General features: G+C 47.5%; 1 long non-coding RNA gene across 6 annotated transcripts in view; it reads left to right on the top strand.

The window, feature by feature from the left end:
* The window catches only part of LOC126508684 (uncharacterized), a 40,554-nt gene extending 35,029 nt beyond the window's left edge, over positions 1–5,525 (top strand). For 2 of the 6 annotated variants that reach the window (XR_007593935.1, XR_007593932.1), the window contains 2 exons: positions 5–127; positions 269–3,587. This is a non-coding gene — a long non-coding RNA (uncharacterized lncRNA). Of the gene's footprint in view, positions 1–4; positions 128–268; positions 3,588–3,642 lie in introns of those variants that run through there. The other 4 variants (XR_007593937.1, XR_007593936.1, XR_007593933.1 and 1 more) reach the window with 4 other exon arrangements.
* The last annotated feature ends 3,467 nt before the right edge of the window (positions 5,526–8,992 follow it).

Genomic DNA, 8,992 nt, shown 5'->3' with positions numbered 1-8,992 from the left:
TCAGGCTCCTTCAAAAGACAGTATTGATAATACCGATCTTTATGCCATGGCGCGTGTATATGGATGGGGCCTTCCATGGGGAATGTGGGCACGGACACTGAGGAGTTACCAGCTTTCAGATCCTCAGGTTTGTACTTAGTCTTTCTCGGAGCTGCTTTGCCCGGGGATGAGGCAGCATCTGAGGTTCTCTTTTCTCAACAGTGCTTCTCTTCTTTATTATAAAAGCAAAACTATCTTTCCTGTTCATTCTGATTATTCCGTTGTGCAGTAGGCTTTCATCGCTTGGGAATTTGGTAAGACCTCCAGGAGACTAGATGAAAGGATAGTCTCAAGTCTCGGTGTCGATGCTGAGAGTGAGTGACATTAATGAATGGGTAAGAACATTTTTTTTTCAAGGTAAGTGCTTTCCAGCTCTCTGCTTCCAACAAAATTGCAAGAGGATCTAATTAAGTTGTCAGCTGATACGTTATTTAAGACAAATGTTCATGGTAGGTCATTATATAATTTTGGCATACATTTCAGAAAGAGCAGGCAGAATGGAATGGCATTATTATAAATTGCTTCCCTTCCTATCTACTTACGCAGATGTATGATCACTCTGTGCTTGCATGGACAAGATGTAAAAAAATACAAACTCTCATTCCTGTTACATTCTAGAAGGTGGTATTTTCAACTTTGGGTTTGAGTTTTTTTAAAAAAACAAATCAAGTCCCACTCGCTCATTAAAAGATGCATTTTGGGGCTGGAGAGATGGCCCGGTGAGTAAAGCGCCTGCCACAGGAGCACGGGGACTGGAGCTCATTCAGGTCAGGTAAGAACCGGAAGCAGTTACAAGTCTCTGTAACCCAGCACTGGGGGGTGGCAAAGGGACAGAGACGGGCGGATCTCTGGAGCTCAGTCATCAGCCAGCCTGACCCAGTTGATGAGCGCCAGCTTCGGTGACAGGCTTTGTCTCAAAAAATGAGGGGGAAGCAATCAATGAAGGAACCTGACACCAACATCTGGCCTTACACACTCATGCCTATGTGTGCCCTTGCTCTTATAAACACCCACCCACCCCCACATGTTTCCATTTTATTTTTAAATTATTTGCCAAAATTTGTAATGTCAAGTATTAGTGAGACCTTATTTTCCTGCAGTAGGAACGTCTGGTTAGCTGAGCATTCAGACATGCAGGACTGAGAAAACAACTCACAGCCTCTTAGAAAAGACTGAGTGGTTCTGTTGAGAATCCTCCACTACAATGAGGAGTAAACTGAGCCAGGATGGATTGTGGTGAGGGGGACTGAGGTTAAGTTTCCAAGTCTTGGAGGCAGTTTTGGCCTTGGAAACCACTGAAGGGAGAAATGGACTTAGACACAGGTGAGGTGCACGGCAGCCTGGAGGTGCAGCTGATCTCTCAAAGACTTGGTATGTCAAAGCATGTTTTATGTTAGAAATGTCATTTGTTGATCATCTATGATACTGTCTCCAAAAGATATGCACATAGGATTTGGGACCTAATTTTCTTATAATCACAAGTCTCTAAATAGTAAGCTCGTTCTTCTACTGAATCAAGTTACCAACATAATTTCTAGTTGAATACTTGCTGTGAGCTCTGATTCATGGGGACAGGGGAGAATGAAGAAGAGGGCCTGTCATCTGAAAATGAACCCCCGAGAGGATGAGCACCGAGCCCTGCTCCAGGGGCCACATCTCAGACAACAGCAGCAGCAGCAGCAGCAAGTCGAGGTTAGCCTGTAGTCACCCCACCTGGGCCCCTGGCTTTCAGGGCAGTGGAGGATGACCGGGAAGTCCTCACTCTCAGGGGGATCCTGGGACTCTTTGCCAGCCCTGCAGGTATCACCGTGTGCCTGGACTATAGTGTTGGGGGTCTCATCCATTGCTTCGGCACTGGCTGTGCCTGGGGCTGGCAAAGTGTGGATGCCACAGAACAGGACACCACCAGGTGCTAGACACAAGGCACGAGACACCGGTCCTGCTCTTGAGATGACCCAGACAATCAAGCGATTATCACGCCATCTGAGGCTGGGGCCTGACTTCTCAGAGATGCTTCCTTCACTCTCTCCTGGTACCCCAGGTCTCTTCTCCCCTTAAGATTTAAGTCCCATAGACTAAAATCACAGTTTCTCCCTGAGGCTCCAATATCACACCTTAGTGTTGCTCTGTAGGCAGAATTTTTCTTCGAAGCCATCTTTTCTCCAGTCTTCTGACTGTGGTGCTGGGTATCTGCCTGACATAGGCACTTAGATGTGTAGGCAGCCATCTTGAAGGCTCAGTCACAGGCCGGTCTCAGCTCTTCTGGGCCCTGACGCAGTCCCCATCTCCTAGTGTTTCACTCTCAAGTGACAGCACACACCTTTGCTAGCAGACTTCTATGCTCCTTTGACCCCTTTCAGTATCTCCCGGTTAAATCTCACCCAGGGTCTTCCTGTTGAGAGCTTCCTTCTTCCTTCTCTGCCTCTCCTCAGCCACCTACCTCCCCTACCCAGCCAGTGCCTGCCTCATCCTTCATGAAGACCAGCTGTAATGATTTCAGCCACATAAGACCGATACTTCCGGGTTCTAGGAGTCGTGCAGGTACAGACAAGCCCTCAGGCAGAAGTATCTAATGGCCCACGAATGACTCACGTGCGCGCATGAATGGTTACATCTACATATGACTCAGCTAAGCCCTTGCGTGCATGCATGAGCCCCATCATCTGCGTATGACATAGCCATGTCAACCCTCTGTGCACATGCGCCAGGCAGGTTTTAAAAGCAGAACATGCCATATCTCTCTCTCTCTCTCTCTCTCTCTCTCTCTCTCACACACACACACACACACACACACACACACACACACACCCCTTCTCCCTTTCCCAAGGCCACTGCTCTCTAGATTCTGTCTCTGAGACACTCTAACTGTGTGACATTGCAAAACTACCTCTCTAGACCTCCCTTTCACGGACTATAATACATGGCTGTAAGCCAGGCTGGTTAATTAGTGATCTACCTCAGAAGGTTGGCATTCGATGCAATAATGTAAGTATGTGAACGGTTGTTTACATTGCTTTGCTCAAATTAAGCTGTCTACAAACATCCAATGCTTTTGTTCTTGTATTAATATTATTTGGACCAGCATCTCCCACCTTGGCCAATTCAGAAGCCTCCGACCTGGACTCCTTGGAGAGTGAGGACCAGGGATGGGGACTGAAAGGCCACAGCAGTGTGGAGTCAGCTGCTGACTGCACGTTTGCCCCGTGAGAGCCACTGATTGGAGGAGGCTGAGTACCCGCATGTTCAGCTAGAGACGTTACCTAATGAGATCACCATTAACCTCACAAGAATGTCCCAGTGGCCTAGGCAGAGATGTGCTCTTCTAGGGTTGGAGGGCCTCTAATTCAATTTCTAGATTTTAATATGTCAAGACTGAGTTTGGGGGAGGACAAGGGGCTTTTTTATGTCTGGGCTCCTCTGCATCGCGTTGTGTGCTAGCCACCAGTCCAGTGAGAGCTGACAGCCTACCTTAGGCTTCCCATGCATGGAGGATAAGCTCCCTAAAAATAAACCTTGCACCTCCATTTGTGTGTGTGTGTGTGTGAGAGAGAGAGGGGGGGGGAGAGGGAGAGGGAGAGGGAGAGAGAATTCTGTATTATTCAGAGGTCTTGACCAGAAACACTTGCAACTCGAAGATAGAGCTCAAAGTACCACATCGAGGTGTGGAGAAGATTCCAACAAGACCGGCATTCCATAACTCACAAGCTAATAAGAGCGCAACCTTCCTCGCCAGCATCTGCTCTCTGAGTGTGAATGTCACCTGGTCTGCGTGCTCAGCAGTGAAGCACGAATCCCTCAGCACAACCCCCAGCACACAGGTCCCCTCGGCTCCTGCGCTTCTTAAGTCTCTTGATGGAGTCAGAACGGGGGGCACTGACCACAAATTACCATTTTATAATGCCTGAAATAGGGCAGTGAAGCAATAAACCAATAAACAGTCTACACTGCACGAAATATTGGAGACTCTTCCTCTCTCTGCACGTGGGCTGCAGCGCTGGCTCAGCTCTTAATCATGCTTGCTGATCTTGCAGAGGATCCAAGTTTGATTCCTGCCACACACACCAGGCTGCTCTCACTGCTTGGGACTCCAGCTTGACCAGGTTCTGACACCTTTGGCCTGCACTCATGTACATACCCACACGCACACACACACATCAACATATCACTGAAAAATTTCTTTACAAAGAAGACATTCATTTAAGCCTTATGTGTGAGATGTGTCTTAGATGATTTAATTGGAAAAAAAATCTCCTTGCTTTTTTTTTTTTTTTCTTTTAACCTTCTAGGGAGCTTGGGCACATCTGAGAATCTACTGAAAATAATTCCCTAGGGGTGACACCGTAACGGGACGGACATCATCCTGCCTGTAATAAGTGCTCGTCTGCACAGCTCCTAGCGAACCCCCAAGTGCAGCTAAAGAAAATTTGCCTTTCAATGTTAGCTGTATAGGACGGCAGAGGTGGTTCTGACCAGTTTCCCAGGCCCAGCGCAGACCCCAAGCTTTCCTCAAGGACAGGCTGCCTACAGCTCACGCGGAAAACATCAATGTTTGAATCAAAGCGTGGAGATAACGAATTTTGAGAAGGCATTGGCAGATTCCAATTTAAAAGCATTTATCAACACAATACCGTAGCCAGAGCTCCAAAGCGTTCTAGTAAATGGGCCCCGCACTTAAAACACCTGACAGACACCGGTCAAGAATCGTCAGCTTCTCCCAGGTTTTAAGAGACATTTCATGCCTGTTACCATCTTCAGGCAATGTGAATCCTTGCAGACTCAAGAAGGCACGGAAAACATTGCCCCGTCCGGTGCAGTTTCGTAGCGTCCTCTGACAGCCCTTCCCAGCTAAGGGAAGGACGGTGCACTAACACAGCGACTGTTAGCCAGCGAGATAATATGGTTTACACACAAAATACAATTACCCCCAAACTCGCCTGCTCATCTAGGGGCCCATACACGTGTCCTTTAACTCCGAGGTCCTAGGTTTCTGCTGGAAAACTGGATTTCTCTGTTCAGCCAGCTCCCCTTCCTGGTGACCTCTGGCTGCTCTGCAGGCTGGCCTTGCCTAGTCCACCCTGCGAAGTGGGGTGCCAAAGCTGGATGGTAATATGAGCTAGCTCCCACCACAAATAGCAACAGGGCTGCTGTGAGTGGCAGTCCAAATATAGACCTGCCACAGCAGCCTGGCCACTGCCTACCGCTCCAGTGTCACCAGGAGCAGTCACATGCTGTGCTCTGAAGGACTTCATTTACCGTGGGGGTGGAGACCCAGGACTCAGATGGCTGGTCATGTGTAGAGGGCTAGAGTTGCTATGGCCAGGCCAGAATGGAAATGCCTGTGAGTCCTGAGACTGTGTGACTTCCACCTGGGTTTTCTCAAAGTATTTTGTGTACATAACTCTCCCATCATCCTTTGCAGTTTGGGAAGCGTTCCCCTCTCTCTGAATGAAGAACTAGTAAAGCCTGTGATTTCTGTTCTTTCTTAAGTGACACACTATTAAGTCTCTTCAAAGTCAGCAACTGAGCGTCCAGTTCTAGAGATTTATTTAAAGGTCAAACCTAGTTAATGGAGCATCAACATCTCTTCTGTAGCTTGGTCCTCTTTAGCAGGATGCCTGTCTCAGGAGAGTGAGATGGGCCTCTCCGCCCCACACTGAGAGCAGAGGCCTGGATGTGAGGGGGGGGGGTGGAGGTGACTAGCTGGCTGTTTGAGTGGCTGTCACAACTGATGCTGACACGACCGTGGGGCCTGTCTCACTCTCAGCCATGATACCCTCATGTCTAGAGAAACCCACTGTGAAGAGCCCTCCCCTGAAGCTCCCACAATCTGGCAGACATCCCTTCTCTCCCCAGAAGTCTGCTTTATTCCTCTCCAAAGTCGTCTGGTGTCCCACCACCAGTGAGTTCTCCTTTGTGGAGGTGGCATTGGGAACAGGAACTAGGTCACTCCTTGCTGTCGCTCTCTTCTGTTGGCCCCATCTTTGCTCCCGGCAAACCTTAAGCTGCAAGTGAAGCAAATAAGTCTCCCCGCCCCCGCCAACAAGCTCATTTTCTCTTCTGGAGCTCTCTCTCCAGCAGGAGCAAACACAGCTCCCTGAAGGGGCCATTTGAGGACCAATCTCTGGGCACCAGGTGGAGGGGTTAAGGGGAAAAAGGGGCCTGAAGTGGAGGGGCCATGGATGGAGGGGGCACAGGAGTGGAGAAGGATTGGGGGCATGGGTAGAAGGGCACAGGGTGGCGGAAGCATGGCCTACCTTCTCCAACCTGACATCTCCCCCCAGAGAGTCTGTCTCACTGCCCCTATCCCAGATAGAATTTTTTTTTCTACCCAGGCCTTAATTTTTTCCCCAATCATTTGAGAGGCCCAAGAAGTGTGACTCAGGCTCTAAACAAACCCTTTGCCTTGAGTACCATTAGGTGATGAGGAAGGACGGGACGCAGGCAAAAGAACACTCGAGTCATGACAGAGGCTATCAAGCTGACTGTATTTCTCGTTCCGAATCTGTCACACTCTTCTTTTGCTGTGGTGGGTATGCGTAAGCATGTAATTGGTAGTGAAAGGGGAAGAGGCTAGGCGGAGCTCCATGCCTTCTGAATGGCCATTCTGAGTCTATAGGAGTTTGTCGAGACATATGTAGAGTTTGAGACTACGGGAAGAATGATTTCCTTTGGAAGTCTGTATGTGGTTATTTGATCTGAGAGTTTTGTATTTATGGTTTTGGCTGCTTCAGTACACACACACACACACACATATATAATATGTCATTACTTCAGTATATCCAAAAATATTAGAAACAAAATGAAAAAAATTATCTGGCTTGGTGGCTCTTGCCACCCGTAATCTGGGAACTTGGGAGACTGAGGCAGGAGGATCACTGAAGTTCAGGACAGCCAGGGCTATGTGGAAAAACCCAAACAGATAAACAAAAAGTTTTTTAAAACCCATCAAGAAGGATAGACAAGCTGTTCATCACTTCATACTGCTATGTTTTTGGTTTTTGACGTGGGGCCAGGGATTGACCTAAAGCCTGAAGTATACTTAGCATACGCCATACCAATGAGCTACCTTCAGCCCCATATAGTTTTGTTTAGATGAGCAGAAACTTGAAATGAATCTATTTTTAATTAATATATGATTTATTAGGTAATTGTGATACAGCCAACTCAATATTTGCAAGTATTAAACAATGACATAGGTGCCTTCTGTTTTGGGACCTAGGGTCCATGCAAAACACATCTTTAGCACCAGGTCACATACCCTTAGCCTCACGCCTGCATTTCTTTAATGTGGATGTGCCCATGATATGTTAAAATACATATTAAATGGAAAAATATAAAATATCATTCCATTCCAAGTACACACACACTGTATTAACATCTAGGTTCTTTAGAGAAAACAAACCTACAGGATGTTTATATAATTGAGAAATTTATTTTGAGGAATTGGCTCATATGATTATGAAGGCTTCTGCTGCTAGCAAGCTAAAGAGGACCTAGGAGGGCTGATGATGTGGTGAAAATTAGGAGGTGGTGAAAATGATGATGTGGTCAAAAATAAGGACAAAGATCCCAGTTTGAATCTGAAGGAAGGTCAAAACTTGGCGTCCAGCAACAAGGCTCTATATAGAGTCCAGATAGACAAGGACCCCTGCCCCTTGGGGGAAAAAAAAAAAAAACAAGCACTTGATCAGGCAGCTGTCATGATAAAGCTGTGGCCAGGTTGACCCTTATCTCCAGGTCCTCCCCAACAGATTGTGTTATCAAGTGGAGTAAATTACTGGTGAAGGGTGGTGAAGCTTCCTCAGCAAAAATAATAAGACTTACTGTTGCTTATATAATAAAGGTGTTTATGGGTCTGTCTGTTGTTCTTGGATTCTAAGGTGACAGGTTTGAGACAAGGCATCTTTAGGGGCCTTGCAGGCCCCTGTGAGGAAATGCCAAAGCACTTTCTTCAGGGCTGTTACAACACCCCAGAAGGCAGGTTTTCAGTAGTGAAAGGGTCTTGCTTAGCCCTAGTGGAGATGTACTGTAGATAAGCTCCCTTTCTAGGTCTCAGTTTCCCTGCCGTCGAGATAAAACTGGAATAGATTATATTTAAGCACGCTGAGTTGCCAGCCAGGACGCTTGGAAAGCAGAAATCCTCAATATACCAAAACCACCGCGGACACTCAGTAAAGGCTTGCAAACTTGGCAAAAATAAATGTGCCTGCGACTCAGTTCTTTTTTGTTGTTTTGTTTCGTTTTTTTTTTTTTTTTTTTTTTTCGAGACAGGTTTTCTCTGTAGCTTTCAAGCCTGTCCTGAAACTAGCTCTTGTAAATCGGGCTGGCCTCGATCTCACAGAAATCCACCTGCCTCTGTGCTGGGATTAAAGGCGTGCGCCACCACCGCCCAGAGCTACTCTCAGTTCTTAACACCCACAGGCAGTCAATAACTGCTGAGTTCAAATGAAAGTTTGATCACACCAGCATGTTTGTGGCAGGAGCCACATCCTTGACAGGGTCCTGCTGAAGGAAATTGTCATTTTAGCACAGAGAACTAAGACTGGCTGCAGAGATGGCTCACAGGCTAAGAGCACTTACTGCTTATACAGAGCACCTGCAGTTCGGGACCCAGTGCCTTAGGTGGCTCACAGCTGCACGAACTTATCCTGAGCTAGGGGATCTGACGCCCTCTTCTGGTACCAGTACTCAGGAGCAACGTCGTCCTGTCCGTACACACAGTAAAATCTCTGCCAAGCACGACGGGGTGAGCCTTTAATTCTCGCCCTCTAGAGCCTCAGGCTGCGGAACTAAAAGTTCAAGGCCAGCTTGGTTTACTTGGTGAGTTCAAGGTTAACCGGGGGTAAAAGGGAAACCGGGTCGCAATCTCTCCCCCCCCAAAGACTTTTCATTGGCTCTCACTTAACCAACCCGAGGCGGCCTCCTTCAGACAGCCAATCAGAGAAAAGGGGGC

Source organism: Alexandromys fortis, unplaced genomic scaffold (assembly GCF_014885135.2).
Source record: "Alexandromys fortis isolate MF-2015 unplaced genomic scaffold, M_Fortis_MF-2015_v1.1 scaffold_86, whole genome shotgun sequence".
In the NCBI taxonomy this organism is placed as follows: Eukaryota; Metazoa; Chordata; class Mammalia; order Rodentia; family Cricetidae; genus Alexandromys; species Alexandromys fortis.
The sequence above is the reverse complement of the archived record's forward strand: the minus strand, read 5'-3'. Positions and strand labels throughout refer to the sequence as shown.